General features: G+C 39.5%; 1 protein-coding gene and 1 long non-coding RNA gene across 2 annotated transcripts in view; one reads left to right on the forward strand and one right to left on the reverse strand.

Moving 5' to 3' along the window:
* The window catches only part of cadm1a (cell adhesion molecule 1a), a 416,025-nt gene that overhangs the window by 155,199 nt on the left and 242,235 nt on the right, over positions 1–18,591 (reverse strand). The gene's annotated exons all lie outside the window — the stretch shown is intronic.
* Positions 3,248–9,719, forward strand: LOC103145521 (uncharacterized). Its single transcript, XR_477030.2, has 2 exons — positions 3,248–6,512; positions 8,925–9,719. It is a non-coding gene; the product is annotated as an uncharacterized LOC103145521 (long non-coding RNA).

Below are 18,591 nucleotides of genomic sequence, written 5' to 3' on the forward strand. Positions count from 1 at the left end.
ACGGGGAACAAAATTGCCCCATCCCAGATGGATAATCTCATCCGACACCATTTTCATATCACACTTTGGTTATGTAACAAACACTACAAAACACAACAGGAAACTATTTTTGCATGTGAAATTGGCCTGCAGCTGTTTCTCCACTTCTCTGTGTGATTCTACAGAAATATGAAAGCAATAAACTGTGTCATCTGATGAAAGCCAAACGATCAAACAACCACATCCTGTCCTGCATAAGCTACAGAAATCTGGCAGAAGACTTTTTATTTCATCATTTTTGAGCATCTGTAGCGCGTTTACCAATTTACTGTCACAATTTATCCTTACCACGTTTGGTAAGGATAAAATAAATACATTCACAATTCTTTCCAATAATATCTCTCATTGAAAATTTCAACAAAACCTTTGAATAAATTTGCTATTAATTTAATTACTATGATCAAAATTATGGGTTTTCCCACCTGGTAGTCCAGTAGACTCGGTTTGATTGAGGACCAAAACAACAACATTGTTCCAGGTGTTGCGGGTCACAGAGCCAAACCAACAAAACCTTTTGAGCAACCTCTTCCCTTCCTCACCTGTGGGGGCGCTGCACCAAGAACCACTGAAGGAAACAACACAAAAACCTCTGAAGAAGACACTGAGCACAACTTACTTTTTCACCAAATGGAAACAAAAATGTAGCAGCATCAGATTTTAGCAGTTGGAGGATATTTCTCTTTTGCCTTTGGCTAAAGACCACAACACACTAGCGCTAGGCTAGTGCATTTGTTTAGGTTCTGTTTACCCAGAATCCCCTGCACTGTGGTCCACTTCTTACTTTTGGAGCGGTCTCTCGTCCGCTTGGTGTTCACATCTGCATTTGAACTGCACCAGAGCTCACTTCCACTGAACCCAGACCGAGGTTTGTAGACGGACCGGAGGTTGATTAGCATTCACACCTCATCAACCGAACTGAACCTTCTAGACAAATGGACTGGAGTTGGATTATAAGCAGACTAAACAGGACTGGTGGGAACACACACTCAGATTGATTGGTCTCTCTAAATTGCTCTTAGCAGTGAGTGTGTGTGTTTGCCTTGTGATGGACTGGTGTCCTGTCAAACTGCAGTAAAATTTATCTAACTTTTTTTTGTAACATATTTCTACCAGTTACCAATCTGTCCAGCTCTGTAATGTATGAACACACAAAGATGAAGCTCCTGCTTTTCAAACAAATCCCAAAGCTGAACTGCTGTCTTTGGGGTTTTCAGGTAGTCAGATAAACGGTGAGAGGAGGCTGACTGTGAGAATCCCCGTCCTGTCGTTCCCAAAGCTCCCAGTGACACCATGTGAGTCTGGAGATTAGAGAAAAGGCCAGTAAAATATCAGAGGCTTTACTGTCTAATAACCAACATCGCCATGCTGACATTGATATGAGAGCAGGTGGAGGAGAAAAAAAAAGATGCGGATACAGGCTGCTGGATCTGAAGCCTGACTTTTAGCTTCTATCATTCCTGACAGACCAGCAGAATCTGAGTACTGATGGGTTCAGGTGACCGAAACACCAGAAACCTTAACATTAATGATGATAATTCTCTTGAACAGTAGAGAACTTTAGTGTTCAAGAGAAACCTGCTGTTCAGTCGTGATCTGTTACGTTTCAAAAGTGTCATGAACAAACAGTTCCTCCAGGATTGTTTTTGTGATTGATTTTGTGATGTGCTGCTTTAGAAATAGTTGCAAGGAATTTTGTGACATTTTTTCCTCATTAAAATTCTTCCAAAATCTACATATAAAAGAAAAAAAATCTGAAAATAAGCAAAGATTTGACAAACATCTTCAATATTTAAGGAAATTTAATAGATTGATCTTTGCCACTCGTCATATCGATCACAGACTATAACCTGACATTAAGTGAGGCTTAGGCAGCAGTGGGGTAGAAATAAGCAACACTGCCACCTGCAGGCGGGAGTTATTATCACTTACACATTGGCTTTGACCACTTTAAACCAATTATTTAAAATGCTACTTTAGATTTGTTTTTAGAGTAAAAAAGGCACAAAAAGTTAAAATACTTGTTTTGGCCTCCAAGTGCTTCCAGCAGCTTAATGATTTTGGTCCTCATGGCAAAAAGTTTGGACACCGCTGATGTAAAAGCTGCAGGACAGTAGGGTCTCTGATTTCAGCACGTGCAGCTCCTTCTGACCCACTAACAAATGAATTCAACACCAGAATTTAGGAGAAGACACTTTAGTTCTCATTTAGAGACTTCATAAAGTGAAAATAACCAACCGGTGTTGTCTTCATCATACAACGTCAAATCTGCATCCATGCAACACACACACACACACACACACACACACACACACACACACACACGTCTGTCACATGATCAGCGTGCAGCTAATATAAACAGTCACACGACGACGCAGCCGCCCGTGAGGAGGAAAATGTGACACGTTACAACGACTGGTGATGGCGGCAGCGACTTCACCGCGGCGTGTTTTACAGCGCGATAACGAGCTAATATATGACGGGATGCTTGTTAGGGGACTTTCCCTCAAGGCTTTAATGCAGCGTGTAAATACAGCGGCATCTTCCCAGCTGCGGCAAGAAAAGTGGGCTAACTCCCACAGAACGCGGCGTCAGTGAGTGGGAGGCAGGGTTCACCTGATTAGGCCTGCCGCTGCTGTTAGCCCGGAACGTTTCTCAAACTGGCTGCTGGAGGCGCCATCTTTCCTCCACCACACCGTCAACACGGATACTTAAATGTGTCACATATGAATAAAAATCAGCTTTATTGCACACAACAGTGGATTTATAAAGCAGCAGAGTGTTTAATTCAAAGCAAGGCTGATTTTTTTCAGACAGTTTCAGTCTAGTGACTGGATTTCAGGATGTTCTGCTCTGTCAACAAAGAAAAGTTACCAAATTTACCAAACTGGAGAAAATGTGCGTTTTAAATATTTGACCGACCAACAGGTTTTGTCGTGATAGATGTTGATTTTGATATTTTATTTAAATTTCAAAGAAGTCATCACGTTTTCCATGATGAGTTGGTTGTATAACAGGCGTTACACTGCAAAAACACAAAATCTTACAAAGTAGTTTTGTCTAGTTTCAAGTGTTAATTTCGTAGTACACGAGTAATAAGACAAAAGTAGCTCACAAGTAGCTTTTCAGCAAGAAATAGGAGCTTGTTTTAAGTCAATAATTGTTGAACTTTTATTTTTTTAAATTACAACTCAAATGACGGATTTTTTTTTCATTTAAACTTGGGATGCACTGATCCACTTTTTCACCTCCGATACCCAGACCTGAGGTTTCGTATTTGCCGAATCACAAAAACAGCTGACCTGACATAAAAAGTTTTTTTTTTTTAAACAAAAATATAAATGTGCTGAAATACATATTTATATGACTTACACGTATTACAGCCATGTGTACCATCAAAATCTGACCTAGCTTTACTCCAAACCTCATCATGGTAACACAGCTAATGCACATTTTTCAGTTTTTATTTTATTTTATTTTATTTTTGCAACATTTGAGAAGTTAACTCAAAATTTCCATGACAATTGCATGAAAATGTAACTATTCACATACCAACACATAGCAGTGGCCAGCATGGTATCTGTGTAATCAGCAGTCAGCGTGGCCAGCTTCCAGCCCGACATCACACAGAACCACGATGCAAATCAGTTTGATATTTCCAGCATGGGAGATTCCTCAATAAACACGTCTTCTAATAAGACGACAGGCAAACTGATCCTAATCCGTCAACATAAATAAGGCAGGCATCAATAAAAATCAAAGCAGGCCTGAATGTCGTGTGTAATCCTTTAATGCCCTGCAGGACCTGCCAAAGGCCAGAGGAGAAAAAAGAAAAATCCACACTGAAGGCATTTCTCCTGAAGGACGTGTGTGACTCACTGCAGCCGGAGGATAATGAAGAACGGCAGCTGGGAAGGGGGGCACATGCAGGCGTGGCCCCGCAGGTGGCCGCTGCCAACGAGTGGGAGCGTTCCTGAAATGATAATGACCGTGGAGGTTTGCATGCTGCAGCGTTGGGGCTTTCAGGAGATGCATTTTGGGATGGAGGACAAGCGAAAAGCCTCACGGCGTGGAGGAGCGTTTTGGGAAGCGGGGACAGATTGAATCAGGTGGATAAATGCGGTTTAAAAAGATCAAGCACTCTGTCACCAGGTTGATCAGAGGGCAGAGCACGGGTCAGCACACAACATAATTTCCTCCTTTTTTCAACTCAAAGAGGTGGCGTTTATTTCCAGCTGCCTTTGGAAACAGAAAAGAAAAATATACAGAGAGAGCGAAGCCAAGGAACACTCATGCTTCATCCAAGCCACTTCATTTTTAACCAATAATGTCGGGTGACCTTTTCAGTGTCGGCCTGTTGGATCCGCCGGTTCTCTCCTACATTCAGTCTTTATCCCCGCTTCTTCTTTAAACAGGACTCAGCAAAGAGAAATGGCTCCAGCTACACGGTTCTCCTAAATGATTGTGCTGAAGGATTAATAGCTCCTTTTTCTTTGTTTCACTCTTGGTCAATAAATAACATAAACTTCACCACTGCCACTGTTCTCAGTAACTGGTTCCAGTCCTTCACTGGTTCTTTGTGTTTCTACTGCAACAAACTCTCTGAAAACGGGGAGGTTTTGTTGGTGATTGGTTAGCAAACTGGTGCTAACCAAGTTAGCAACCAACCTTAGTTAGCACCAGGTTGGTTTGCAACCTGGTGCTAAGCAAGCACCAAAATGAAAGTTGTTTTTTTTCCATAACACTGTCCATTTAATCTAACTTAATTTAGATTTTTGTACTTTCTGCAGAAACCTGCCGTCAGTTTGGGTTCCTGTAGAAAGCAGCAGGAAGCAGCAGAAAGCAGCCAGCACAACAAGGCCAAGCAGGCTTTGACAGCCATGATGACCTGATGTTCCCAGTGGCGGCACAGAACAAAACCGACGTCTTTCATCAGTAAGGTCTGCTGGAAATCTGCTGCGGTCATCTGCTATCACGGCGACTATGTCTGCAAGGAAATGAGGGCGTTATCCACAGGAGTCGCGGCTCGGAGAGGCGTAGGCTCTCAGAGCAGGCCTCTGAAACGGTCAAGTCTTTGTAACGCTACACTGAGCGCTGAAACCTGGAAATGGTCTTCCACCGCCGCCGCAATGCGCTCAGCGGTCCAGAGGTCATCGGCATTTTCTTTGTGAGCTTTGAGAGATATGTGAGACAACAAATCACCCGATGGCTTCCAGATAAGGAATATCTCCCCCGTGCTTCAGAAAGCCAATAGATAGTATTGTTTTCCCGCCTTTGGTCATCATCCAACAGCGGTGGCTCGACTCCTGAGACCGCCGCTCGTTTGATGCAGAACCAGGGCGAGGGGAGGGAAACAAACTTTATAGAGAGACAGAAATCATTCTTCTTTTCTCTATCACTTGTTTATTTATATACAAAATAACATATTGCTTTTCAAATAGGGTTTTTATAAAGTAAGACTTTGTGGATTTACAGCATTTGGATGGTAAAACCAGCCTCAAATCCAAACAGAAAAGCAGAATTTTAGTTTTTGTAAATGGGAAACATCGGGGAAATATTTCAACGTCAAGACAACAAGCATGAGCCAGTGCCAGAAAAATTCAGAAGTCAACTGTTTTAAAGCTGAACATGTAGAAAAATGTTCATAACTAAGAGCAAAGAGCAACAACTCCCAGCTACCACCGCAGTCTGCCAGTTAAGGAAAGTCAAAATTACTCATGAAGATTTAGTACAAAAAAAGCAAAAAGAGCATTTTTCAATGCAGAGATTGAATAACTCAACTACAATCTACAAATATTACAGTATGACTCACCTGAGAGAAAAAGTCTGAATTCTGAGATGAAAGTTATAATTCTCAGAAAAAGTCAGATGATGTAAACATCTTCTAATACCAGCTCAGTCTCATTCAAACAACCATAAACAACAACATGGATCATTTTCAGGCGCTTTTATTGTTGTATAATTCATCCAGATGTCAAATACCACCTGATTATTTATGAAAAACGATCCCAAATACAACTTTATTACATCCATTCTCTTGAGCAAAAGATGAAACGGTCAAAGTAAAAACGCTGGAGAAAAGTCTGTTGGTGAAGCAACAAGAATAAAGCATTTTTTTTGTGATTGATCTAAATTCCAACAGAAAGATTAAGGATGTCTTTGAGGGTATTGATTCACCTGAAGCTGCTTCACTTCTTATCACAAGCAGCCAACCAACAAACGTCTATTACTTCCTAATCCCAACATTTACCGGCAAATAACTGCAGAGTTTTTAGAGAGAGGTAACTGCAGAGGATTTGGCTGCAAGCTGCTCCGTTGCTTCCAAGCGCTGAAAAGCAGGAGAACAGCGCCGAGAGCCAGAGCTTTGCAACCAAAGCCAAGCCTCAGTGGGAGAAGTACAAACAGCTGCCTCCCAGCACTTCCACTGGTCCTTCAGTCCGGACCCGAACGCCATAAACACAAAGATTCTCCTTCAGGTAACAAGCTGCAGGGCCGACGCTCTTCAGTCAGCCAAGATTTTCTATGAACGATGCAGAAACGAAGAGAGCATTGTTTGGTTCACTTCAATCCAGCTCCAGTCCGTTTGTGTAGAAGGTCCGGTCCGTTTGGCAACGTGTCAATGTGTAATCGAAGTCCGATGCGGACCGAAAAAGTTAACTCTGGTCCATCTACAAACCTCAGTCTGGGTTCAGCTGAAATGAATGATTTGGTTTCAATTATATAAGAATGCCGAGCGGACCAGAGACGGCTCCAAAAGCAGGAAGTGGACCACAGCGCAAGGCATTCTGGGTAAATACAACCAAAACAAACGGGCTAACCTAGAACTAACGGGAAAAATGACTCATGGAGTTTTACCAGAGACAAAAGAGAAATCTACTGATATATATTTTACCTGTGAGTCGGAAGAGATGGAGGAAAAATGCAATATAAGTGGTTTACTTATATGTTTATCAGCATCATTATCCCTTTGCTGTGGCCCACCAAAGCCGCAAAAAAAGACTAATTGCCTCTTCTTTTTACAACAGGTGATATTCTTTACAATCATCAAATAAGATGAAATATTTTATAAAGTATAGCAGCCATGGTTCGTCAAAATTGAGCAAACTAATTTCAAACAGATGCGGTTATGTATAATTAAATTATGACAAATATAAAAGGGACATTTCCTCTTTCATCTTGACAGAACTGACAGAAAGCAAACTGTTTGCAGATTTATTTATACCAGTGAGAATACATATTTTACATAACAAAACATCAGCAATTTTCTCAGTGTAAATGTAAGTCATATTTTATAGAAATAAGGGCATTTTTGTGACACATTCCCACATTGCATCAGTTTGGTTTTGTTGACATGACTCAGTGCAAAGTAATGTCGCCTGCAGGAGCGTCACTATCCGCAGCAGCCAGCAGGAAACCAGTCGTATATCGATAAAGAAATCATCCTACCACTAAAATCTGACGCCTCCATTTTGTTTCCATTTTGTGAAGAAGGAAGTTGCCCTCTGCGTCGTCTTAAGAGGTTTTTGTGTTGTTTCCTTCAGTGGTTCTTGGTGCAGGTGGAACAGGCTTTTTCAAAGGTTTGGTTTAACTCAGAGCAGTGAGAAATAAAACCATAGCAACTGGAAAACGTAGCAAATGCTGCAACTTTGGTCTCCAATCAAACCATTTCTATCGCTACTATCAGGTTTGAAAACAGTCTAAAGCTCTAAATAAGAGCTTTAGACTCTTATTTAGAGTCGGCTCCAAAGGCAGGAAGTGGACCACATCCTGAGACTTATGTGGTCTCAGGACCACATAAGTCTCATGTGGTCTTATGTGACCACATGAGACCACATGAGACTTATGTGGTCACATAAGTCTCATGTGACTTATTTAGAGACTAAATAAGTCTCTAATAATAGAGACTTATTTAGAGACTAAAGCTCTAAATAAGCTGGTAAAGCTCATTCTTTTTTCCCTTCTCGGCTTTAGTTCAGCAGCTCTGCCTTGTCTTAGTGTTTCCTGGAGAAAGCAGATCTTTACAAGGAGCGCTGCTGTAATTGTCAGTCATTTGGAGTCGCTTTTAGACACCAGGAACAACGGCTCCCATATTAAGCAGGCCTCCTGGTTTCAGAGTGCTTACTTAGCACCTGCGTTGGAGTAGCGCCTGTAATAAAGTGTTGCGCTGCATTGATTTTGTGCCAGCGCTCGGCCTATTCTGGTACGCTTTCTCTTTTCACTCTCAGCGCCGACTCTCCCGCAGCCTTTTTTCTGCTTTGGACAGCACAAAAAACAAACATGCACTGCAGCCGGTCGGTGTTCGTGTTGGGAGGTCACCCTGCCGAGCCCCCCGGTCAATCTGAATTATCCACAGCTCTGGCTCAGTGCTGAGCAGGACAGAGATGATTCTGTCAACAGCAAGACAGATTTACCAGAATATAAAAAAACTCCCATAAGTCTAGGAGATAAAAAAAAAAAAAAACAATTCTAGAAACCAAAACTATGAAACAAAAAGGTCAAATCTTCAATATTCATGTATTCACACGCCTACTTTTTCTGGAAACTTAACTCCAGATTCATTTTAGGTGAAAGGAAGTGAAGTTTGGTGTGAACTAGTTTGGTGTGAGATTTCAGTTTAATTCAGTTCAGTTCATTATTAAGCACTAATTCACACAGGTGGGCAAACAACCTAACTTTCAGAACGCTCTGTGGTCAAGCTTTTTTCTACCTTGGTGAAATTTTGTCTCAGGAGTCCAAAGACGATTTTATTCAAACAAGTTTTTTTTTGTGTCTTTTTAATCATATTCCCATTTTCATCCAGAAGCATAAAGGTGCTATGTCAGTCAAATTTAGTTAGTTTAATCTGCTCTTTTCATTCACACTTGTCTTTATTTTTCCCTACTTTACAGAAAAAAATTTCTTCACGTCTCACACCATGTGGAGTCGTTCTGACACATTTCGAACCGAGCTTCATATTTGGGGATTGTCTGGTATGGACCGACCGGCTGCTTGGTGGAAGGAGGAATGGAAGGATGTAAATGGACAAAGATAAAAGCAAGGCGGGAGTGTGGCTGGGCAGGAAGAGGAGCTGGACGGGTAGACGGAGGTTCGGTAGCTGGAGGGGGTCTGCTACACAGGAGGGACCATCAAAGACACGGTGACATTTATGGCGCCGCCGACTGCAGCGGCTTGGCCTCAGAAAGCTGTGACATTGTCAGCTGAGCGGGGAGAACTGTCAGTGCGTTTGATGACCGCTGGGCTATTTTCTCCGCAGATCTACGGGTTCGGGGCTGGATCGGACAAACAAACCCATTTCTTACGCCGAATCAGATTTACATTTTACATGTTGGAGGAACAAAGCAAGGACATGTCAAGAAGCATCAAGCCAGGCTTTTACTTCTCAATGCAACTCAGAGTTACTTAATGGGATAAACTGTCAAGTTGAATTTAGCAGAACCAGTATTTAATACAAGGTAAAAAAGAAGGGCCTGTTACTGTATGAATAAAATAATAGAATCATTTTATATGAATATGAGCAGAATTTATTCTTCCTTCATCTCTTGGTACCACTGGGAGAATATCAAATATTAGCTTTATGAAGTTAGAACTGTAAAGAAAAGCTATTTCCTGGTGAAATTGTCTATTTGGTTTCCTGTCATATTTAGATTTTACTTTAAATAAAATAAATGATCCATTGCCACAGATTTCATTCAGCAGAGCGTAGTCTAAGTCACTGATCTGACAGCGCCCAGACTGTCTGCAGACGGCCTGAGGCGGGTCCGTAGGATGGAGGGGTTCCAGGAAAGCTCAGCAGCTTCAACTTTTAACTGATAATATAGAAACTCATGTGGCCTGCAAAAAGTACTTTCACCTCCACATTTTTGGCTTAGGATATATCCTGTGGTGAGCAATGCTAACTCAAAAGTTAGTAAAGCTAATGCTTTAGCTATGCTAATGTTAAAGCCCTATACCAACATGGTGTTTTTAATGTTTTTATCTTTACTTTTTATCTTTGTTTTTATAATGTTTTTATCTTTACTTTTTGTATAGTTTTTAACTTCTTTTTATTTCTCTTTCACACTGTCTATGTAAAGCCCCCCCCTTAAAACGACCCAATTCAACGAATCTATATCTAGGGGTGTGAGAATCCTTGTTAAATGACGTTTAACTAAAGTCCTACGGGGTTTAGAGTCCCAGTTGACGGCGTTTCAACTACAAACCTAGAGGTTGGAGTCCTTGTCAAACAATGTTTTTGACTAAAGTCCCAGAGGGTTAGAGCCCCAGTTAAACGACATTTAACTGAAGTCCTAAAAAGGGTGCGGGTTTTAATGTTTTTATCTTTTTTAAAAAGAAAATCTTTTTCAAAATGTCTTTCTCTTTCTCACTGTTTTTTCAATGTCACATGCTGCTTTTATTTTAATTATGTGAAGCACTTTGAAATATCTTGCTGCTGATATGTGCTATACAAATAAAATTTGATTGATTGATTGACTGATTGGTGTTTAGCAGAAACAAACCAGGAATCCACAATACAAGCTCCTACCTCCTAATATATATATATATATATATATATATATATATATAAAATAATTTTTCTGTTACCAATTTCAATGAGCCTCTTGTTTTTCTGTAGATTGATTTAGTTATTTGTGCTTTAATACTGTTGACAGAAGCTGCTAAGGGGAATGTCCTCCAGCTAATAAATTTGTTCTAGAAGACGGCTGCAGCAAATTAAAGGTGAGGACACACAGATGTAAACAAAACTGACGGCTTGTTTTTTGGTGTAAACATAAAATAGTAAATCTCCTTTCTGAGCTGGATTTGTTTGGTCTGATTATTACAATATTTTAAAACTACAACAATCTTTTTGAATTCTTTTTTGCTTTTGGGGCTCTTAAAGCAGGTGGGCCTGAATACCAAGCTAAATTTGACCAAAAACGGCAACAAATATCTTCCTCTCCACGTTCTCATTTGTCACAAATTATCAAAGAAAGGCAGTGCATCAATACTTCATTTGTTGCCGCCGCCGCAGTCTTCACAGCAGACACCAAACAAACAATTTTGGAACATTATTGTCGGTAAATTTGCAACGGAGGGATTTTCGTTTTATTGGTGAACAATGTTCTCGGGGAGCTCGGGAGGAAATGACAAAGTAAAAGGTTTGATTTACGGTGCAGCGAGAGACAAAATGGGATCCGCCTGCTAGACGGATTCCAAAATCAGCGGAGGAGAAATAAATCAGCCTGGAGAAACAGACATGTTGCTTTTCTTCTCATTGAGATTCAAACTGTTTTAATTACAAGGTTTCCCTCAGCTTCTCCAAACCACTTAAAACTCAAGGATTTGGTTAAAACCATGAAGAGCAATAAACACAGACATGTTAAGAAGATGGATAAAAATAAAAAGGTTGTTATTAGTGTTGCTTCATCATATCAAGAATATTAAGAACATATGTTCAAATATTTTAAGAAATATAGATTTAATGGTAACAACATGTATTTCCACAAAATACGTCTAAAAGAAGCAGTTCATAATTTATTTTAATTTCTGGTTGAAACCAGATACTTACATAAAATAAAGACACATTTATGTGTTTTTTCACTTCTAGACGTGAGATCAGACTAAATTTCTGTGTTTTATTCCAGTAAAAATTTCCAATTTTTTTTCTTCTTTTTGCTCAAAGCCAGGAAATATTTTCATCAAAGCCAGAAGTTTACATACACTCAGATTATTTTCTGTTAAAAGCATGTGAGGAAGTCGAGGCAAACGATGTCATGGCGTTGCAGATTTCTGACAGGTTCTTGGAGAGAACCCTTTTGTGACCAGCAACAAAACGGCCCCACAGCATGAGGCTGCCACTGCCAGACTTCACAGTTAGGATGGTGCTCTAAGACTTGCAGGCATCACCACTTTTTTTCCCCTCTCAATGTGAAATATGTGATTAAGTCCAAACAATCCAAGCTTAGTTTCTGACCATATTTCTTCAGTTAATTTATTCATCAAGTAATTCATTTTTTTTTAAAGGTTGGGGCTTAACATATTTGTTTTGATTAATTAATTAGAAACTTTTAAACTCATTAAAAATGTTAACACAATCAATCATATTTTAGTTTATGTCCAAAACTCCCAAGACGGAACCTTTGTGTTCACATGTTTCTGGTACGCCCATAAATGTGACGCACAAGCAACATCCGCCAACAACCCACAGGGGCGATTGGAGGCTGGAAAATACTTTTACTGTGTATTTTCCAGCCTATTCTACAAAACAAAGTAGAATAGGACTTTGCTCCAATTTGATGGATGAATAATATAAAACCAGGTAAACATCTATTGACTTGTTTTAGTTCTGAGGAAATCCTGGTCATAGTAACAGAAATAGTTGATTTTAAGTTCGATGATAAAATATTTTGAGTTTTGTTTGAACGTAACACCCTCAGTGTAAGAGCTAATGAAATTATCTTAGTGCAGCTCTGGATTTCCATGCTGCGGCGGCCATTTTCCCCCAGAAGTCCTCTGATGGAATCAGTCTGATCTTGTTCCAATGTGGTGAATTATCTTTACGGGAACAGCAGCTGTGTCCGTAATCCACACAAAACCAAACTCTCTGTGAGGAATCTGAGAGATTGCTTCATCGCTTTTCATATTTCTATGCAAATTAAGTGCTGCTGTAATTACTAGAATTTTATAGATTTTACAGCTGAGATGTGTGTGTGAAATAAATCTGGCTTTTGATCAATATGTGTTCATATTGACAGCGTGTAGTATTCGTTCTGTTTTATCTCAGCATGTTTCAGATTTAAGTTCTAACATCTCTTACCTTTAATCAACGTAAACATTTTTCAGAGCAGATATTTTCGTATCAACAGGTTTAAAGACTTTGTAAAACTTTGTGGTATTTTATCGGACAGCAACTGATCAGAAATTTACCAAACTGTCAACGGCGGAGGAATCAGTGAGTCTGATTCGTTAGAACTGCATAGAATATTTTATGTTTTAATTAAATTTAAAAATACACAAACACCAAAATGAAATATAATTAAAATAGAAAGCCTGTGTACGAAAATACATAAATTCAAATTTTAAAGCTGATTTGACACACATTCGGTATTATTGACACCTCTAATAAAAACATGTACAATGAGCATTTAAGTTACTGTTTCTCTCAATGCAGCAGCAGATTATTATTAAATTCAAATAAAAATAGTTATTTTTCCTCACAGGAAAATATTATTTTGATGTAAATATATATGTAATATTAAATTAATACTATATAAATTCCATAAATAAAATGTTAATATGTCACAGTATCATATTAATGTTTTAATATAATACATTAGGTTTTTTATTATACATAAAACACAAATATTTACAGAGATAAAAATCCCCAAAATATAATTATACTTCCAAAAAGCATGTATTTTAATTCATTTGTTTTTGTAATTTTCTTTAAGCATCTTATGTTTCTTTCACTTGAACTTGTTCTCTTAAACAAATAAAAGTTTTTGTCCATTAAAAAAACAATAGGAAAGACAAGAGAGCGTGAGGAAGTTTTCATTAGTTTTCATTATTTAAGCACATCAAAATACTTCTACCTTACTTTACTACAGTAAAGTAAGGTAGAAGTATTTTGATGTGCTTAAATAATGAAAACTTCACTTTCAAACAATCTAAAAAATGTCGTGTTTTCTTTTAGACTCTAACTTTAGAAAATAAACTCAACATGTCTCCATGTCCCAAAATAAATCTGTTTATTGACTTTTTCTGTAATGAATCATCTTACAGCCAATTCAGATGGTTTAACACAGTGAGCCACCAACAGGTAAAGACTCAACTGTAAGTGATGATGGTGTGAATAACGGGAGGAGGAAGATAAAGTTCAGGGTTTGTCATGATGTCTCATTCCACAGTCGCTCTGCTCTCCCCCTCATGTCTCTCTCTGCGTGTTTTTCCCCTCATGTCTCTTTTTGCGTGTGATTTTTTTCCCCCTGCATCTCTCTCATCTGTCCAAGATTAAAGGCTCATCTCCACTCCAGAAACCTGCCAGCCTACAGGCTGCTGATAGGCTTGGAAAAGGGTCACAGCACTGATCCTGTCCAAGAGGTTTCCTTTGAAGCAGACACACACACACACACACACGCACACACACACACACTCTCACACTCTTCCTCACTTAGTGATGAAGGCCCTGCTGCAGGCTGTTATCACACCTACCTCATTAATGAAGCTGCATGGATTGATGAATGATGACAGCGGATTTGTTTTCCAGCCAAAGTGTTTCCTCTCATTCAGCTCCGTCTTCTGCTAAAAGCAACATTTAGTCTGAATTAGAGGCTTCGAGAGGTCCGGTCTGATCCGGAGCATCTGCCGTGCTCCGCCCAACTCGCATCAGAAAGTTTTTCAGAGCACCTTGAGAAGTCGCAACACGCCGCCGCCACATTATCCACCCGTAATTAAATCCGGAGTAAAGTGTGAAGTGTGCGGCGGTGAAAAGGAGCGGGGTGCCATTTGATATTCATGAGGTGTCATCCTGTTTCCAACGTCCCCTCCAGTGTCAGTGTGACAAAACGCGGTCCTGTTCAATCCCGGGCGCCCCGCTGGGCCGGACGGGAGGCTCATCGCTCATTTCCGGAGTGTGGTCGGCGGACGGGAAGGGCCGGGTTTCAGCTGCGTGTGCATCAAGGTGAAGGATTGCCTTCTGGCTGCCTCGTGTCGTCCTCATATTTAACTTTTCTTTGGTCATCCAGGAGCTTTGTTTCACTCTTACGGCTTCTTTCCGTCTTCAGAAATCTCCTTCAATAAATTGGAAACCAAGAAGGCTGCAGCCAGAGTCCCCAGGTCCAAGTCCTTTTTATTTTATAAAGCAGATTTACAAGAAACTATTTGTTTATCCAACTGTGGTGTGCAGTCCTAAAGGAGCTCCAACCAAAACACGGCAATAATAATACAGCAGGATGAAACAGAAAGATAGAATGCAGATTTGCACTAATTTAATCTTTTTTCCCCCAGTTTTATAAGACAGCATATTTACAGAAACATTTTTATTCCAATTTTCTATTACATATTTACATTTAAATGTCCCCGTTGAAGGTAAACTGAATGCAAGGTCAAAATCTCTGTTTGTGGCCAATAAAACTCATTCTGTAAATAGGAATATTCTGTTACTTCAAGAAGTTTCTCATTAAGCAGGACAAAGGTTACATGGAGATGAAATGTCACATTTATGTCTATATTTTAACTGATTTTTTTACTAGCTGCAGATTTTAAACTTTTGTTTTTAAAGCTCTTTTCTGTTACATTGTTAGTTATGTGTGTTAATTGCTGTGGTTTCTGGGTTTTTTCTCTTTCTGCAGGTGTAGAAACAGACTTCCACTATTCTCCTTTTGTCCTTTTTTCCCTTTAAACTTTTTGCTCCACCTCTTACTTTTTTTCTCTTTTTCCCTCCCTCTTCATTGCATTTAAGTAAACTCAGTGCAATTTCGAAGGAAGTCTTTTTATTTTATTTTTTTTACAAATAACAAGTGGAGCATTTTAGCAAAAGCTGTGACACTCAGACAACAAGTCTGACTTAAGAGAACATGGAAAAAACAGAACCCAGGTCCACTTTGTTAAGTTTGCAAACCTCATCCGTCATCAAATGACAATGACCTGAGTAATTATAAAACATCCACTTATATGAACAAATAAAATAATATTTTTTAGGTTTTTATTGGTAAAATAATGACTTTCAGATACAAAACCTAACTCCTGTACTTTTTTATTTATTACAATGCAAATTTGTTATGACCAAATAAAATGGACAAAAAGGTTATAGTAAAAAAAAAGAAAAGTACAAATTTAGCAAGGCTAATGTAAAGTAGCTCTGCTGAATGTCTCAGTCGGTAGTTTGACATGTTCCTGCTTGTTTTTTCTTCAGTTTTTCTCAGGACATTAACCTGGACTGAGCTCTGGTGGAAAAAAAATGTAACTGCAAAAACAAATTAATTCTGAAAAAACTAAATATCTTTTTCTTAACTTTACCATGGGTACTAGCTGGCAGGATAAAATGATGAATAGATTATTTACTCATAAATCTCATAGTTTTCTTTGGAAAGTTGTAGAACGGTTTTCAGTCTCTGTGACAGAATGGACAGAAACATGTGTGTGGGATCAGAACACTGATCAGAGCATCAATGGACCCGGTGGAACCGGGCCTAATGCTCTAAAATAATGCAGACTCAGGAATGCTGCTGCGGCTGGGAATGGACCGGATGATGAAGTCCCAGATTCCTGAACGTCCAGCAGCTGCTGATCCAATCAGAAACCTAACACACAACCAACGACTAGAACCAACGACTCACACATCAGTAGACACTGAAATCAGCTGCACAGGTTTCTATTTGTAGCCTGCATTTTCCAAACAAAGTATAAAAAAGTAAAAAAGGATCTAAGGAAAAGTCTTTCAAAACTAATTTCTTAGAAAAAACTGCATCAGTCCAAAAGTCTGACTTGTTTAGACGGGTCAGTGCTGCAGTCTAATAGTCAAAAACATCTAAACTCACATTCAGATCAGAAACACCCAGGAACCACCGAGGGTCTGAACTGGAAGCTACTGGAACAGCAGCATCACCTTCTGACGGAGGCACCAGATCCAAATAACTGACTTCAGGATTAACTGAGAGCTTCAGCATGGAGAAACCACCTGGTGTCAGCTTTATATGTTATATTTTTTAAATAAGTTGGTATAGGCCTATGATTGAGGATCTACTAAACATCTTCATTATAGTTTTGCACAAAATTATTCTCAGATAATGAAACTTCACCTCCAAAGCTCTGCCTACTTTGAGATCCTTTCAGGATGAGTTGTTTCAAGGCGCTATAATTTTATACAAATGAGCTGCTGCTGTTGGCTACTTTTTAATTTTCTCAGTAGCTTTTATTTGCATTCTTAGCTAAAGCTACATAATGTCAGTGTTGTGGTTTTAGTATTTTGCATAATAAAACAGCAGCAGAATTTGTTTAAAATGCTTGTTATAGATTGTTTTTTTTAGAACCACCCATAGTAAACAGTAGTTCATGAATTGTTTGTAATCTTACAGATCTTGCAGGTAACTTGGGATACCCAGAGGTAGGAGGCAGGAGGAAGCTGGAATCAAACTCACAAAATTCAGACTACAAGAAGACAAAATTTTATATATTATAAATATTTAATGGTTTTACAAGTAAAAACGTGTGCTTCCATGTTAAATACGTAAAGTCCAGTTGTTAAATCGCATTTGAGACGGAACCACCCGACATTCTGCAGCTTCCTCTGAAAACAGGTTATTTTTTTTTCTTCTTTCTCACCAGCTGAACCGCAGAAATCATCGACTTCATAAATCTCAATTTTGGAGCGACTTTATCAGAGAGGCCCATTGGGAAAGCTGCACCCTTCAGCGCCCCCGCCTCGGCCCTGACCTTTCACAACCAAATTCTAATGAGTTCACCCACAAGTCCGAGCGGACGTCTGCTCCGAAATTGAAGAAATTCCCCCCAGGCTTTCCCTGAGATATCACAGAGAGAGGAAGGGTCGGGGAGGATGACCCAGACACATCACACCCCTGTCCTCTCGCCGGCACCGAGGTGCTTAAAAAGTAAAAGCATAGGATGCACGAAGAAAGAAAAAGTTGTTTTTAAGTCGGGGCAGCTGAGGAAATGGATGGCTTTCTGTGAAGATGGAGCAGAAATGGAGACAAATGAAGGAACCTCAGAAGCCACAGGAGAGTCGCTTCTGTTTGTGTGCAGATGTTTATGTTCGGCATAATAAGCAACACTTACCCACACACCTCTATATGAAGAATAAAAACCAAAATCCATCTACCTCTGACAGCGCTCCATACATTAAAAACAATATTTCCCCATGAAACTGTGAACATAATGTCAGGAAAAGTGACGTAATGTGGCTGTGATATTCCCCGTGGAGGATTCTGTCACCGTTGCTTTCTTTGCCTCTATTTGCTCGGCGTGTTTACGTTTCTGCTTTGCTTTGTGGCCGACAGCTTGCAGCCAAAACCTCTCTCTCAATACATATTTACAGATGTTTTGTGTAAAGTGTACGCGCCGTGGTAATGTGTACAAGCGGGACAGATTTGGGTTGAGCACACAAATGGACAGAAAGAGAGAGAAACAAATCAACAACTGCATACAAATAAAACAAAACCTCAGGAAATCCTAATGTCTGTGGGGAAGCAAGGAAGTTCTGCATCAAGGTGCCAACCTGCTACAAAATAACCATCCTACAGCCTGCGCCGGACAAATAAACAGCAAAAATAAGCTGCGTCGTCAGTTTTTTGTCCATTTCAGCAAGAAGAATTTGTTCTTAAGTAAAAGCAGAAAGCTTGTCCAAAACAAAAAAAAGTAATGCTTAGAGCCAATCAAATGACACGGTTGCAACTCAAAAAGGAAACATTCACACAGTCGGTCTTGATGCTCATTTGCGATTTTTCTGTTGAAATTTGATTTCTTTTTGTGTGTGATTGTTCAGGCTACTAATTAAACGTAACCGAAGTCAAACTTCTTTGTGAATGGTTTAAGACCACAAATCGACCCAAATGCGAATAA

This window comes from Poecilia formosa, unplaced genomic scaffold (genome assembly GCF_000485575.1).
Source record: "Poecilia formosa unplaced genomic scaffold, Poecilia_formosa-5.1.2 Scaffold143, whole genome shotgun sequence".
In the NCBI taxonomy this organism is placed as follows: Eukaryota; Metazoa; Chordata; class Actinopteri; order Cyprinodontiformes; family Poeciliidae; genus Poecilia; species Poecilia formosa.